Below are 16,857 nucleotides of genomic sequence, written 5' to 3'. Positions count from 1 at the left end.
GTTCTTCGCCAGCAGTACCAGATCCGACAGTCGGGGACGGTGATCACCTGGGAATTCGGGACTTGGCGGCTCCAGTATTCACCAGGTTCTGTGGGGGCGGAAATCGTGTGGTTCCGGCTCTTTTCAGGACAGACGTCTTCTATCCTCGAGCCTGCCCACACGTCACCTTTGTAATTTGACTGTAATTATATTCTGAGATTGTCTGTATGTTCGTTGTGCACGTTTCACAACATTAAATTGTTACCTTTTGGCTCATCTATTGACCGTTCATTTGCGCCCCCTGTTGTGGGTCCGTGTCACTACACTTTCACAACACAAAGGCTGCTTACCAGGAAATGATCAAGGTTTGCTCATGCTAACACACGTGATTCAAATCCATCAGGTTTTTGAAAAAAATAAAAACATCCAATACTTTTCTAACAGACCTCGTATAAACAACCAACCAGACCGACAGACAACTGGTCCATCACAACCTCCTGAAAGTTACCATCTACTGTCTGCCAAAACCATGTGATCCTAGTTAGGAGGACAGGGCTCTTCAGTACCTGGAACTGTGTGCAATTACTGTACAACAATACATATCATGATACACTCTGTGTAGGCTCTCAATCATCCAGGCAAAGATCAGCAGCTTCCTAAAGTTTCACCACTCATCTGTTGGATGGAATGTTCCATGAATGTTCCATGGAATGTTCCATGACACATGTCCAAATGTCCTTAGACCACTTAATGTTACAAACTGGCTTTGACCTGGCTGTTTTACATGCAGCCATGACGCATGCCAAAAAAAAAATCATTTACGCACAGTCTAAACTGATAAAACCAAGGGCTTCCAATCTGTCTGGGACAAACCTCAGCACCATGAAATGTTCTGTTATTTGCTTATCACACAGACACAAACACATCAATTACAAAGTTTTGATATGACACATACCCTTGAACATAACAACATGATCACGTCACCCGCTTACCTCGTCAATGCACCACTTTTCACAACCAATCACATAGCTCCACTGATCCACACAGCAGGGCAAGACCCACCCACTTGGGGGTGGCCGAGTGCAGGCTTAAGAAGTAGCCTAACCTTAATGTCAGGGCTCTTGTTTGCAACGGTGCATGAGACGCTTGCTTCAAGATCCCAGTGCTGCCATAGTTGACTCTGTTCATCAGTGTAGGCATCTTTTTTAATACAGCATCTGATTTTTAAGTCTGTCTCGTGCCAGTCTGTGAGTGTCTGAGTTCGCTCACCACATAAAACTACCGGGAGGGGTTCAGGAGGCAGAAAAACCCCTACACATCTAAGTGGCTTCATCAGTCTGGGATCATTTTGAACCGAGAACTTAAATGGTTTGAGAGAGGGGTAAAGGAAACAATCCATGTCAGAAATGAATGGCCTTCCCTCAGAAGAGGCAGAGGTCTGAGACATCACCTTTTCTGGAAGCTACAGTGAAAAATCAGAACCACTTCACTCCTCCCCCAAAGGCATTAGCCTAACAACCATAAGAGGATGGCTATTATTCTGATGACCTCCAGCAAAACCGTTATTCACTGTTATGACTGTTTGAAGCTAACCATGGACGACCCCACCCTGGAGGACTATATCTGGGCGTTCCCTAACCATGACTTTTCATGGTTTCACAATACTTGGAAAAATAAGATTCAATACAAGTTTCAAGATATGATTATCATGATTCATGATTCCTTAGGGTATGTAATTGCTACTTTCTGTCCATCCACCTGTCTAACTGAAAAAATACCTCAAAATTAAAAACTTTTTATGCATATATGATTCTGTGGTCAGTGAGTTGTTGAGTACATCTTGGCGGTGATCCAGTGTTACCTCAAAAAATGTTGCCTTTTCACATTAGTTATTTACATTGCATGATATGTTTTCCTTTTATCAATGGATCATTCATTCCTTATGACATCACAAAGAGCTGAGAAGGGTGCTGCTCTGTATGTTGGTGCAGGTACATTAAAAATAGCTGGCCATTATGAAGGTGGAAGTATGTGCTTGTTGAGGAACCTTCTGCTTTTAACTGCCATTAATGTCTTATATGTAACTTCATAAACCTTTTTAAACAATGCAATGCAAATTTTCTGAAGCCTGTGAAGAATATCTTTGAGCACTGGCACTCATTGAAATGAAGTGGTTAGTACAGTACGTACAGCCTTTTTACATTACATGTAGAACAAGAACAATTGGAGCTTTCTGACGTCCGCCAATCCAGATGTGGATGCGTATCACTTTCAAAATTGAATGGAGTCTGACAATCCATGAAGTAGTTTTGATGTAATCCTTCAAAGCCTATATAATGTGAAACGTGAACCAGAATTTGGATCTGAATCCAGATCCCCTCTGAAATTTAATGGAGTCTTCCATGGCCTAAAATGTATCTTTGGAGAAAATTTGGTGAAAATCCGTGAAGTTGTTTTGACGTAATCCTGCTAACAGTAATCCTTCACAGCCTATATAAAGTGAAACTTGATCCGGAATCCGGATCCGGATCCCCTCCAAAATTTAATGGAGTCTTCCATGGCCTAATATCTATCTGTGGTGAAAATTTCATCAAAATCCTTGCAGTAGTTTTGACATAATACTGCTAAAAGTCAGACAATTAAACAAATAAATAAACGCAGATGATTTTATTATGTTTATTATGTCCTTAACAGACATAAAAAAAACCTCAGTCTGTTCCAAATAGTGAGGTATACACAGTAAAGTATTGCCTTGACAGCGTGTATTTTGTGGCGGCTTCACTCTTACTATCATAAACACAACACTGAGTATAACGTATGGCTGGCTTAATGATGCTCAGTCATGGTGAACATGCTGAAGAACATTTGCACAGCACTATGCATACCTTTTCTCATGCAGGAGAAAAATGATTATGCTGGTCATATTTAATGGCTTATAAAAAGGCGTGCCACGGGCTGTAAAACACCAGTAATCAGTCTGAGGACCCTGAGGTAAACACTGATGGTACTGCATGAGGAATGTGTTTGACCAAAAACCACAGACAGATGAAGGTAAAGAGACGTTCTATCAAACGACTGCTTGTGTGCGATACATACCATCTACACACACAGTTGGCCATTATTCCTGTTTTTCCTCTCCGTGCCCTCTTCCATATGCATGAGGCCATATGTTAGGCCGTTGCCTGTCAGTGCGGGTTGAACGGGCAAGGACGTGTTGGCAGACAGAGCTGTTGCATCTATGTGTGTGTCTGTGTGTGTGTGTGCTAGCATGTCGTCCTCAGCGCTGTACCCGTCAAGACTGCACACGAACGTGGTGGCACACACAGACACGCATATCTGCACGCCTTGCATCGCGATGATGACAGGATTTAAAATAGCAAAGCACGTTTCAGGGACAGGGGTATAATGCGATAAGCCATCAAACACCCAAATCTTAGGCACAGCTATGTCACATCTATTCATCAACACTTTGCTGCTATACATTTCCTGTCTGCGTGGCTCTGCGAGAGAACTGAACAGCTGTTCTTGGCCCACACAGATCTAGTCAAGCTGTAGAAAGCTGACAGTTTGATCAGGTTGAACTGAAGGATTTATCTACTCGGCTGTATCTAGACATCTGTCTTCTGTCTGATGGTGTTGCCACTTGCCTCGTTGTTGATTAGAAAATTGCCTGGCAATAAAAGTTTGATAGGCACTATGTTAAAGTTATGTTAAGCCATTATAATATAGATGTATTATGTCACTATGTTAAATAGAAATAAAAATATCATTCCCTTGACTGCATGCTCGTCATTTTTATAATGAGCACACGGCCGTTTGACAACTCGAGGGCACAGGTTTTCTGGTGAGTGTCAAACTATTTTTTGACAGCAAACAGCTGAGCAGTTGCAGAGTTACTGCTGCTGAAAGTCTGAGGTGGTACAGTGCATCCAGAAAGTATTCACAGAGCTTTACTTTTCCACATTTTATGTTTCAGCCTTGGATGAAATTAAATTTTTTCCTCAAACTTCTACACACAATACCCAATAATGACAATGTGAAAAAAGATTTTTTTTTTTTTTTTGCAAACTTATATACGAGGTCTGTGATAAAAGTAACGGACCTTATTATTTTTTTCAAAAACCATATGGATTTGAATCATGTGTGATTACATCCGACATGCTTGAACCCTCGTGGGCATGCAAGAGTTTTTTCACGCCTGTCGGTTACGTCATTCGCCTGTGGGCAGTCTTTGAGTGAGGAGTCGCCCACTCTCTCGTCATTTTTTCATTGTTTAGGAATGGCTCAGAGACTGCTGCTTCGTTTGATCAAAATTTTTTCAAAACTGTAAGACACAACTGAGTGGACACCATTCGATAAATTCAGCTGGTTTTCGGTAAAAATTTTAACGGCTGATGAGAGATTTTGGTCTGGTAGTGTCGCTTTAAGGACGGCCCACGGCACCTGATGGCGATCTGCGCTTCGAGGCGGCAGCGTCTCGCCGTTTCAAGTTGAAAACTTCCACATTTCAGGCTCTGTTGACCCAGTAAGTCGTCAGAGAACAGAGAACTTGCAGAAAAAGTCGGCATGAGGAGTTTATTCGGACATTCCATTGTTAACGGACATTTTGTAATGAAAGAACGTGCGGGCAGAGTCGCATGTCGGGCCGGACCCGACCGCGGGGGGTCGCGACAGGAAAAACACCTCCGTTGGAAACCTTAACGGGCAAGTTGGAACATGCCCAAGCTGTTAAACAATTTCTAAGTTACTCACTTGTTGAAAGCCATCAAAAGCCGCCTGAATTTTACAAATGGTTTTCAACACAGATTTGCGTGCACGTCTTTCATTAAAAAATGTCCTTAAACAGTGGAATGTCCGCATAAAGTCCTCATGCCGGCCTCTTCTGAATCTTCTCTGTTCTCTCACGACCCTGGGTGAATTATGTTGTGAGGCTGGGCGTGCCTGGCTGTCTTTTGTTTCTGTCTTCTGTTTCTGTCTTTTGTTTTTCCTTCCAGGTGGCACGCGTTTAGGACTCAGTGGCTGTGTGGCTGAGTTACCAGGACCTCACCCTGATCACCTGAGGCTAATCATGTGCAACTCGTCAGGACTCACAGCTGTGGTGCATCTACACGGATTGGAGCATGGTGGCATTTAAGTCTGGAGTACACAGTGTGTATTTGCCAGAGACTCTACCTTGTGACCAGACGGGTGAGATCATCGTCTCGAGAGCCATCTCATCATCAGTGGATGCAGAGACTGTACCAGGTTTGACGCCATGGTCTGTGAAAGAGGAGGGGGTGAGGTCTCACGCTCGTCAGCACACTTCCTGAGGTACGTTAGGTTTTGTGACTAACATTTGTACAGTCAGTAAATGTGGTGTCCCTCACACCTTAGTATATTGAGCTGTTATGTTAGTCGTTTATTCAGCTTCCACTGCAGTGATAATGTGAACTGGGTGTTCCATGCCTGCAGGGTGGGAAGCTGATTAAGTGATTAAGCCAGGAAGTGTTTGCTGTTTACGTACACCTTTGAGTGGTCTCTCTGTGTGTGGAGTGTGGACTCACATGATGGTTTCTTCTTTCACAGACTCGGTTTGTCGCGGCCACCTGGGGGGCGTCGGCGGGGTCCTTGGGTCCGAACTGGTTCTGGCTCCGGACCGTTTGTGCTGCTAGGAGCGCACCGCTTATCCACCACGCCAGACCGCGCACTTATTTGTTTGTATTTTCACATCACTGTTATGTAATTAAATTTTGTTATCCTTTGTACCGTGCTCTGCTTATTTTATACTGGGTCCTTCAAACGCTGGTCGGTTCTCCGGGCTGCGTCCGACACATAACAGTAGTCTCTGGCCAAACATCACGGACCCAGCGGTAGCAGAGACGGTAACGCGCCGGGAAGGCAGCAGCAGACGTTCAGAAGTTATCCGGATCAGTTGCGGGTGCTCTCCGCCCGGATGGTGCTTGTTTGAGAACCCATTATCGAATACTGATTTGAGCTCTCTTGCAGCCGTGTTCCTGTGTTGTGCCTTATCCGAGGGTCGTGGTGGAGTGTGACTGGCGACGGCTTCGCGTCACACTTCGACCGGATAAGAGGTTTAAACGGGAGCTGCGTGAGTGGGTCTGTAATGGGTGAACGCGCACGGCGGAGCTCTGTGACACGGGTCGCTGTGCTTCCTGTGTTACAGTCGTAGCCCCGTTTCCCCGGCTAAAGATAGCTACTGCGTCTGTTGTCAGCTCCGGTGTAATTTAGTTGAATCACAGTTTGGTTGTGTGTTACACATAGCTGCGCACAAAAAAAAAACAAAAAACAAGAAAAGCAGCATGTTGTTTTCTCTATCACCAAAGGGGTTTTTATTTTCAGCACTTTGGCTCCCTCTGTTGGTGACTGAGTTACATTACCGTCATAGCTCTTAAGGTGGAACAGGTGTGTTCCATTTGTTTGAGCTTGACGGTATAAATCACTTATTAGTTTTGTGTTGGTTCATTTTTGTGGGTGTTTTTTTGAGTTGGTTTTTGTGGGGGAGATTTTTTACACTATTTGTGTCTGGGGTCGTGCCCTTGCAGTCTGTCTGGAGCATAAAAAGGACCCAAATAACTGGATGTTAGTCTGTTAGTCTTTTTTTTTTATTGCTTTTGGTTTCACCTCCCAGGGTTTGATGGGACGGTCCCCTGGGGGGTGATGGGGGGGGTAATTGGGTTGTTTTTTCTTTTTTTTTGTTTTTGTTGTGCCCTCTCTTCTCCTCTGGCTCCAGCCGTGTGGGCCGTAGGTTGTCGGCGTTGCTGGAGTGGTGCAGTTCGGTTATGCTGGGCATTTCCCAGGTAACCTCTGCACCTGGGGGGGGGGGGGGGGGGGGGGGGGGGGGGGGGTTCGTGTTGTTGTTTTTTTTGTTGTTGATTCCCTGTTCCACCTCCGGCTTCAGCGCGCCTTTGAGCCGTCTGCCATCGGCGTGGCTGAGGTTTGGGGCAGTGGAATATACCCACAGCTGGTGGCTGGTTTGGAAGTCAGAGGGGTGGCACCGTTTTGTGCCGTCTGCCATAACCGCTGTTCCACTCCTCCCGGTTGACTTCTGGGGTATAGTCATGGTTGGTGACGCTGGACGTGCTTCCAGTTTCCACTGCGCCGAGGGGGTGGGGTTGGGGTTGTTTTATTTGTATGTTTTGTTTTTTTTTCCTTTTGTTTTTCCCCCCAGTTTCCACCCTCAGGGTTGACTGTGGTGTCCTCTGGGTGGGAAAGGGCTGTGGGTCCATCTAGCCATAGGCGGCCGGGGCTGGGTCCGTTGGTCATGAGGGGGTGTGCCTCCTGGGGTTGATGGAACGGTCCTCTGGGAGGCGCTGGGAGTCCCCGTGGGTGACTTTGGATCCCAGAGGGACCTCGGCTGTGGTTATTACTCCTGGAGCTGGCAGGATGTTCTCTGGGGGGTGTTGGTCCCTACGGTCCTCTGGGGAGGGGGGGGGGGGGTTTAGCGTTTTTTATTTGCAAGCTTAAGTTTGGGTTGTTTTTCTTTTCTCCTCTTCCCGGGGTTTGATGGGACGGTCCTCTGGGGAGGGGGGGTGGTGTTGGCGTTTTTCATTTGCAAGCTTAAGTTTGGGTTGTTTTTCTTTTCTCCCCTTCCCGGGGTTTGATGGAACGGTCCTCTGGGGAGGGGGGGGGGGTGTTTTGGTTGTTTGTGTTTGTCTTTTTTGTTTTATGACTAATCAGACTTTGAACATAGTTGGACAATGGCTGACCGCACAGGTTCAAGAACTCCTGGCCACACCTGTGCAAATTGACTGACAGAAACAAGGGCAAAGATGCAGCCAGAGGACAAGACGTCAACCGTTCTGTTAGATGAAGATTCTGTTGGAAGATGAATGCAGATACGGTTTCCAGCCATGGTCCCTGGAGGGGGGTGTTTCTCCTGGGCCAGGTTTGTGTGGTCGCCGGGAGGCTTCCCGTGAGGGTGGGGTGCTGTTGTGAGGCTGGGTGTGCCTGGCTGTCTTTTGTTTCTGTCTTCTGTTTCTGTCTTTTGTTTTTCCTTCCAGGTGGCACGCGTTTAGGACTGAGTGGCTGTGTGGCTGAGTTACCAGGACCTCATCCTGATCACCTGAGGCTGATCATGTGCAGCTCGTCAGGACTCACAGCTGTGGTGCATCTACACGGATTGGAGCATGGTGGCATTTAAGTCTGGAGTACACAGTGTGTATTTGCCAGAGACTCGACCTTGTGACCAGACGGGTGAGATCGTCGTCTCGAGAGCCATCTCATCATCGGTGGATGCAGAGACTGTACCAGGTTTGACACCATGGTCTGTGAAAGAGGAGGGGGTGAGGTCTCACGCTCGTCAGCACACTTCCTGAGGTACGTTAGGTTTTGTGACTAACATTTGTACAGTCAGTAAATGTGGTGTCCCTCACACCTTATTATATTGAGCTGTTATGTTAGTCGTTTATTCAGCTTCCACTGCAGTGATAATGTGAACTGGGTGTTCCATGCCTGCAGGGTGGGAAGCTGATTAAGTGATTAAGCCAGGAAGTGTTTGCTGTTTACGTACACCTTTGAGTGGTCTCTCTGTGTGTGGAGTGTGGACTCACATGATGGTTTGTTCTTTCACAGACTCGGTTTGTCGCGGCCACCTGGGGGGCGTCGGCGGGGTCCTTGGGTCCGAACTGGTTCTGGCTCCGGACCGTTTGTGCTGCTAGGAGCGCACCGCTTATCCACCACGCCAGACCGCGCACTTATTTGTTTGTATTTTCACATCACTGTTATGTAATTAAATTTTGTTATCCTTTGTACCGTGCTCTGCTTATTTTATACTGGGTCCTTCAAACGCTGGTTGGTTCTCCGGGCTGCGTCCGACACATAACAAATTAAGCCTTAAATTAGGATGTTTTCAGGTCGAAACAGGCCGACGATGGCGCCTGGAAGCGCTGCAGGACGTCCCGCTCCGTGGGAAGTCCTTACAGCGACAGAAACACCCCATAATCTCTCATCAGCCGTTAAACCTTTCACCGAAAACCAGCTTAATTTCTCCAATAGTGTCCACTCGGATATCCCTCACAAGTCCAGAAAAAATGTTGATAAAGCAACGCGCGCCGTCCGCAGCGGCTATTCAGACAAAGAGATTCCGACGGGCGGGGTGGAGCACTCCTCACTCAAGGCCTGCCCACAGGAGGATGACGTCACCGACACGCGTGAAAAAACTCACACATGCGCACGAAGGTTCAAGCATGTCTGATGTAAAAACATATGAATCAAATCCATTTATTTTTTGAAAAAAATAAAAAGGACCGCTTTTTTCATTACAGACCTCGTATATATATATATATATATATATATATATATATATATATATATATATATATATATATATATATATATATATATATATGTGTGTGTGTGTGCGCGCGCGCGTGCGTGTATAAAAACAAAAACTAAGAAGTTACATGTACATAAGTGTTCACAGCCTCTGCCATGAAGCTCAAATTTGAGCTCAGGTGATTTCTTAGTTTTTTTATTTTTAATAATTTGCAAGAGTTTCAAAAAACCCTTTTCTAATTGTCATTATGGGGTGTTGTGAGTACAGTTTTGTGGGGATAAAATGAATTTACTCCATTTTGGAAAAAGGCTGTAACATAACAAAATGTGGAAAAAGTGAAGCACTGTGAATACTTTCCGGATGCACGGCATTTTAGCCATAGACTGCATATTTTATAATAATGCTGGGCTCTATCTCAAACTTGTAGCATGCGATTCTCCTTCTCCTATTCATGTGCAGTGGGGAGACCCATCAGGTGCCAGTCCCAGTTAGGACTCGCATGACCAATGCTCTTACCACTGACCCACCTCACCCCACTAACTACTCTTCACAGTAATATATTTATCTGCAAAGAGTCTGAGCCAAACCAAAGGGTCTGTGGACCAACTGTAGCCTACAGGCTCCACACTGGGTGTCCTTGTTTGAGCAAGACAAAGACCATTACGTATACTTGCGCTACAAAATCCTTCCTGTGCTGTTGTGTGGATTTGGGATGTTAATTGAGTTTCAGTATATAACTACAGTCTAACAGATAATAATGATGAATGTGTAATAGATTTACAGAGTTACTTGCGTGCTGACTGGCTCCATTAAGCCTACGCCGGCCCTGCTGGTCACAGGGAATATGTCTTTGCAGAATCACAGACGGAGCTATCAAACTACAGTGTGAGCATCATTAAACAGCTGATGAACCTGGACAGAGGTGTTTGGTGATGCCAGTACCTTTGTACAAGAACAGAGGACCAAGTCTTCAGTGTCCTGGTACTTCCTGTTTTACTATATGGTTGTGAGATTTGGTTGCTAACCAGTGACCTAAGACTATGTGTGGATGTCTTTGGTTCTAGGTATCCTTAGCTACTGCTGGAAAGATTTTGTCAAACAAATGGTTACATGGGGACTCAGATGAGGAGTATTCCTTGCATTGTCAGGGATTGTCTGTATGGCATTTTGGCCATGTGGCAAATTTCCACTGAGTGCCTCAGTGTCAGTGACCCCAGCTAACAGAGAAAGCCCAGCAGAGATACGGCAACACCAGCCCTGACTGTCACTTTGTAAAAAGAGCCAATCCTCACATTCCCGTGTGTTTAAGCCTGTGTGAAGATGTTGTGTGTTTCTGTTGAGGATCATTGGGTGCTCAGTGTTCTTCAGTACAACAATGCACGTAGTGAAAACTGGTTTTTACTCACATCAGGGCGGATATTTTCCACACATATTTGCATTGAAGATGAGTCGCTGATCAGCAGTGATGCAGCTCTTCTCTGTAACGGCTTCACACACTCACGGTGCACATATTGTGTTGGGTGGTTTGGTATTATATTATTTACTGTATAAACTGATTTTTATTAAATCCACTCTCCAAGGAGTCACTGCTGGTATAAACAGCCGTTGTTTTAAAACTTTCAAATCGTCCCCTGAGGTGATTAAAGAGTGCTGCTTGCACAGCATCCTGTAATGTAACATTTCCCTCGGGCTGAGACCTTTGTCCATTCCATGATGATGGCAATTGATCACTGTGCGATGCAGCATGTGCAGACCTTTCAGGTTTTCGAGGAGCGACATAATGTAATTAACACCAAAATGCAAAGATGGCCAAAAAGCACAGGTAATTAAGGCTTCTCCCCCCTACTTTTTAATTGATTTTTAGATTTTAACTTAATAAGGTTAGATGGTTGCAGTGTTCAAATCACGACTTTGTTCTTGAATAAAGTTACGAAATCTTCTAAGGATTACGGGGTCACATTTGCTAAACTGTGTTTTAAGCTTTGAAGTTTAATTTGGTTAGGGTTTAAGTTAAATATCCCCAAACTTTCAGAAATCTATGGCTGTGCAAATCAGGTTTACTGCCATATAAAGGAAAAACAGCTCCTTTAAGTCTGTGACATGCCACAGACTTCCATACTTGGACTTCTGCTCATCCAAAGAACCTGCTTGTAGTCTCCATGAAATGCCAACATTGCCGCTGCAAGAAATGAGGATTTGCCCATTCTATGAAGGAAGAGAGGGTGTGACACTTGGCAACTCTTTGCCATTTAAAGGTTTAATTCACTTTGTCCCTGTGATTCACAGAGCCTGCACTGTCAAAATTATTTTTGGCACACAGATAAATGACATCAAGATCAAATTTTTTTTTTTTTTTTTCAAGATCAAGATCAAATGAAATCCAAATTTTCATCCAAATGAACGCTTTCCTACCAGTGCCTTAAGACCCACTCTGAGCCAGTTTTTCTCCATATTATAAATCATTTAGAATACTTATTTCTGCATTAAAATTATGTCATCACGGGATACTTTCAAAACCACACTAGGTATGTCAGACAGGGGACTTATATATATATACACAAACTTACGGTATTGCCTGAATATGAAACCTGCTGATGGTTTTGGGCTCATAGTCAGACCTGTTCGCTTCACTTCCATGAAGAACTTGCTAACAGATAATCTGTGTGTTTTTTCTGATGCTGTTTAGATATTTAAGGAGTATGTTCATGTCCGACTTAGTTTTTCTAATCGTGTTTTTAGCTTTCTGGTTTGTAACGAATTAGGATATGCGTTTTGGACCGATTGTCATGATAACCAGTTGGATATTGGAAAATATCGGACTGGAAATCAGCCAATCAGAGTGCATGTAGCGTCACAGCCACATAATAAATTTGGGGTATAAACCTAACATTTTGGAATTTTCATACTGGGCACATTATCTTTAAGATATATAAAAATTATATATATTAATAGATAGGTTGATTATACATGGAATGACCCAGATGGGATTGGTTTCCTTCCTGTAGCATAGCATCTGAGAGATCAGCAGGTGGATTAAGGTGAGATCTGGGATAGAGTTGCTCTTTGGATGAAAGATGGATCAAAGGTGTCAATTGAGCATTTCAACCATTACCTGATTGAAGAACTTTGGGTATAGACCTAAAAAGTAAGGTTGCTGACACAGTTGGCTGAAATGATCTTATTTTCTGGAGTGGTTGGCTTCACCCCTACTAACTGAGTGAAGAGCTCACAGACTTAAAAAGGTTTGGGTATGCGATTCAAATGACTACCTGGAAGCTTTCCAGGCACATCCAACCTCAAAGTGATCCTGGAGTAGAGTTGGAAAATGCTGAAGATCCTGGGAATGCCTTTAAATCTCACCGGAGTGGCTGGAGAGATAGCTACGTCTTTGCTGCCTTACTTAACCTGCTGCCATGACGACCTAGATAAGCAACGGAAAATGGATGGATGCAACTTTCTGACTGCCAAAGTCAGATGAATTATTTAATCTGCCCCTTCTTTTTAATTACAAGGTAAGGTATGTGCAGGAAATAAATGGATCTGTTTTCAACATTTTGCCTTCAACTGCTCAATGTTAAAAGTTAAATTTACCAAGCCAAATCTGAAAATCATTCATTTAAAGACTGTTAATTTGGCTCTTCGTTCGTTCCCATTTCTGGGTTATTTATATGCTCACACCAATTTACAAGTCACCCAGTGGTTTGCTGCTACTTCCTGGAGGAACGGTGTGTGTGTGTGTGTGTGTGTGTGTGTGTGTGTGTGTGTGTGTGTGTGTGTGTGTGTGTGTGTGTGTGTGTGTGTGTGTGTGTGTGTGTGTGTGTGTGTGTGTGTGTGTGTGTGTGTGTGTGTGTGTGTGTCCATAAGGCTCAGGAAAGGAAGAATTTATTTGGATAACATTTTGGATTTTATTAGAGGCTGTCTGCCTAAAATAATTTTCAGATGCGGTTCTTACTGTGTGGTTGTGAAATACGGATGCTAATCAGTTACCTTGGATAGTGACTGGATGTCTTTGATTTGATTTTGATTTAACGTTTATTTAACCAGGTAAGTTATTAATAAAAAAAAATCTTATTTACAATAACGGCCTGGTGACCTTTGATACAAGATCTCTTCAGAGGATCCTTGAGTACTGCTGGTATGATGTATCAGTTGAACTGTTACTTGGGGAGACTCAGATGAGCACTATCGCTTGCATTGTGAGGGAGCCTCAACTATGACATGTTGGCCATGTGGTATGTTTCTCTGTGCCTGATCCAGCATGTAGGTACCTCAGTGCTGAGGACCTGAGTGGCTGGAGAAAGCCAAGGGGATGGCCATGTTTCACCTGGCTACAGGAGATAGGTGGTTACTTTTGAGAGGTAGGGATAGACCACTTGTCTGCCTGGGTGGTTACCATCCAGCACCCGAGGAGGTTCCTTAGAGTGGTCTATGGGAAAGTATGCAACACTGGTCCAGCTACACAACCTGAGCTGTTTGTGATAGCTTGGACAAATTAGTGAGAAAATAAGGACGGAGGACGTCTTATTTTGGTGAGATGCCCCGTGCCCCTCCATGGAAGAATTTCTTTCACCAGTTGTATAAAGACGTTTTCTTCATGGATGTGCAGTATGTGGTTCTTAGCAAAACAGTGGTCAATGCGGCACCTGTCATCAGGGACAAAGAGGGGCTAACCCCCGGCCAGGTGCATCTCAGTCTGAGTGCCACATGCCCCTCTCTGAAAGGATTTTATTCATCCAGGAACACCTGAGGGGAAAATTCACACTTTCTGTGCAATCACAGTGCACCGTCAGCAGCTATAAATTGGCTGTTTTTCGATTATGACTCTGGAATTCTCACGCTTGTACAGAAGCACATTGTACGGAAGCTGGATTTTTTTTTAAATGGCTTTAATGAGATTGATCATCTTGATCTCATAATTACGAGATCAAGATCTCTTTTCTCATAGCTATGAGATCTTTTCTCATAATTATCTAATCTCATAACGAGAAATGATCACATAATGATGAAATCAAGATCTCGTAATTACGAGATCAGGTGTCTCCTGATCTCATAATTAGGAGATCACCACTCAAACAAAGCCATCGTTCAATGCAGTTTCTGAATGTTTCCCATTGTTTTGCCAAAAAATCCTGTATTTCTTCTTTTGAACAGATATCAGGTGCATTTAGCATATTTTTGAACGCTTTTACGTGTTTTTGCCGTGTTTTCCTCCTCTGGACTGCTAGAAGAATGCATCCTGGTCACTGCCATCTTGGATGTTTTGAGCTCACTTATTGGACCAGCAGGTTACACATGACTCACTGCGGCACGCATGACAATAATATTATTACGCAAGTACAGTAAGTAGTACCGACTTCAAGCACTGATTAAAAAAAAAACAAAAAAACTGCAAGATTACTAACAGAGAACTTTTTCCCTCTCGCTCAGGACCAATATCTTTGTAACTGAGTAAAAAGATTGTCGTGCCCCAGATGTCGGAACGGGGCGAAACAATATGGCTTTCACCTTACAGCCTAGCTTATTACCAGGGCTTAATTTGAGGGGAACCTCTGACGTTGGCTCCGCCAGCTATTTATACTGGATCCGTGATCCGCCACCTCTCTTGACTAACAGTTTGAGGACCAACTGTCCCGTTCACGCACGCACATGTTCACGCGCGCACATGTAAACAATAAAAAAAAAGAAAGAAACTCCGCTGCTTGCTGCAGCTCGCTCCTCCCCCAAAAAACTCTGTCATAATTGTGTTTAGAAACCAGTCACCATTTGTTTTATTATACATCTGTGTAGTTAATAAAATATTCTCCACAGACGATTCGCTCACGCACGCACGTAAAAAAAAAGAAAAAAGAAAAAGAAAGAACGAAACTCCGCGGCTTGCTGTGAGGCTGCTCCTCTCACTCTTTCCCAAAAAACTCTGTCATAATTGTCTTTAGAAACCAGTCACCATTTGCTTTATTATACATCTGTGTAGTTAATAAGTAAAATAATCTCCATGGATGATTCCCTCGCGCGCGCACGTAAAAAAAGAAAAAGAAAAAGAAACTCCGCTTCCCCTGCTGTGGTGCTACTGCTTGCTCCAAAAACTCTGTCATGATTGTGAAATAAAGGACAAAAGAGACATAAGTCCTGCTCACAGGCTGCTACCAGAGACATGACATGTTCACATCCTCAGTCAAACTCCAGACATTCAGTCCCTGATTGGTCATCGCGGCGCGGCGCGACGAGACGAGATGAGACGAAAAAGTTCAGATTTTTAAACTTGGGGAGGAGGGAAACACAACGTGACGTGACGCAATATCGCGCCACAAACGTGCAAAACGCTGAAAATCGCTTCACTCGCGTCACGCTGCGTGGTTTGGCGCCAAAACGCGTCCTTACATAGGGATTACATGGCAACCTGTGGCTGCAGTCGCTCGCATAACTCCCGCGATAAACAAGGGACCACTGAGGAACTTGTACTCTATCCGGATTTGGTGTGACTAGTAGGCCTACAATACATGCCCAGTTTATTTTCGGTGTGGCGCACAGCGTTGTTCGCAAGCCCCCCACCCCCTTCTTTTTTTTTTCTGCACCGGAGCCAGCTGCCTGCTCCGGGACCTCCCACTTTACAAATTAACCACTGCTTATTACACCGTGATACCACAACTAGCAAACCGTTATCAGCTCATGCTGTTGACCTTTTTTTTACTTTACTTTAATAAGCTCGAAGCCAAGATCCTACTCAGTGAGAGAGAAGACTCCAATCTTTTCATGAATTTCAAAGGTTCAGATGTTCACGAACAACACATTTCTAATCAAAAATGGTTGGAATTTCTTGAATGTCATGTGAATGAGCTCTGTGACATCAGCCATATTTGCAAGTTAATTTGTGCGTTGTGCACAGACAGGCACACACTGAGATTTTATGATTTGAAATGAGGTAAATGGTAAAAATAAAACAGGTTAGATGCTGAGTATTTTAATTCTCATTTAACCAGCCACAAAAAACAACATTATCTGCTGCAGCAGCCTGAGTATGAGAACAACAAATCTTTCTTGAATAGCATGCTTTAGTTTATATTTAAAAAAAAAAAAAGGAAATCACCTTCTGTTTACTATATCAAACTTGTTCAATATTTGAAAATGATTTATGCTGCGGCACATCATCCTGTAGCCATTTGAGTCACCCTAAGTTGTTTTACTTGATGTTTGTCAGCGGAACGAAAGCTATTTCTGTACGCCACATGACAAAAGTAATGGGTGCAGTTTTTCACCCAGCAACGATGGAGAGATTGATGAATGTTGATGGGGAAGGAAAGGTGTTCAACAAAAGGGGATGGTGGGAAATGAGATGCATTTAGACGAAAGAGGATGGAGAAAAAGTCAATACCCACTTTCCCTCCTTTATCAGTCTCCTCTATTGTTCCCCATAACAGATTGCAGCACGAGTGTTTAAAGGAAGATCCAGAGTGCAATATCCAAAACATTTTCCCACTGCTGGTGTAGCTAAGAGGAAGAGTGGCTTTAATGAGATTTTCTCTGTAAGAATGGGTGCAGTAGGCTGGTCATCCTCTCAAATCCTGAGCTCGCCTACAGTTAACGCCAAACTGCACACATGCATCAGC

The sequence above is a fragment of the Thalassophryne amazonica genome, chromosome 3 (genome assembly GCF_902500255.1).
Source record: "Thalassophryne amazonica chromosome 3, fThaAma1.1, whole genome shotgun sequence".
Lineage (NCBI taxonomy): Eukaryota > Metazoa > Chordata > Actinopteri > Batrachoidiformes > Batrachoididae > Thalassophryne > Thalassophryne amazonica.
This window is presented reverse-complemented; position numbering follows the sequence as displayed.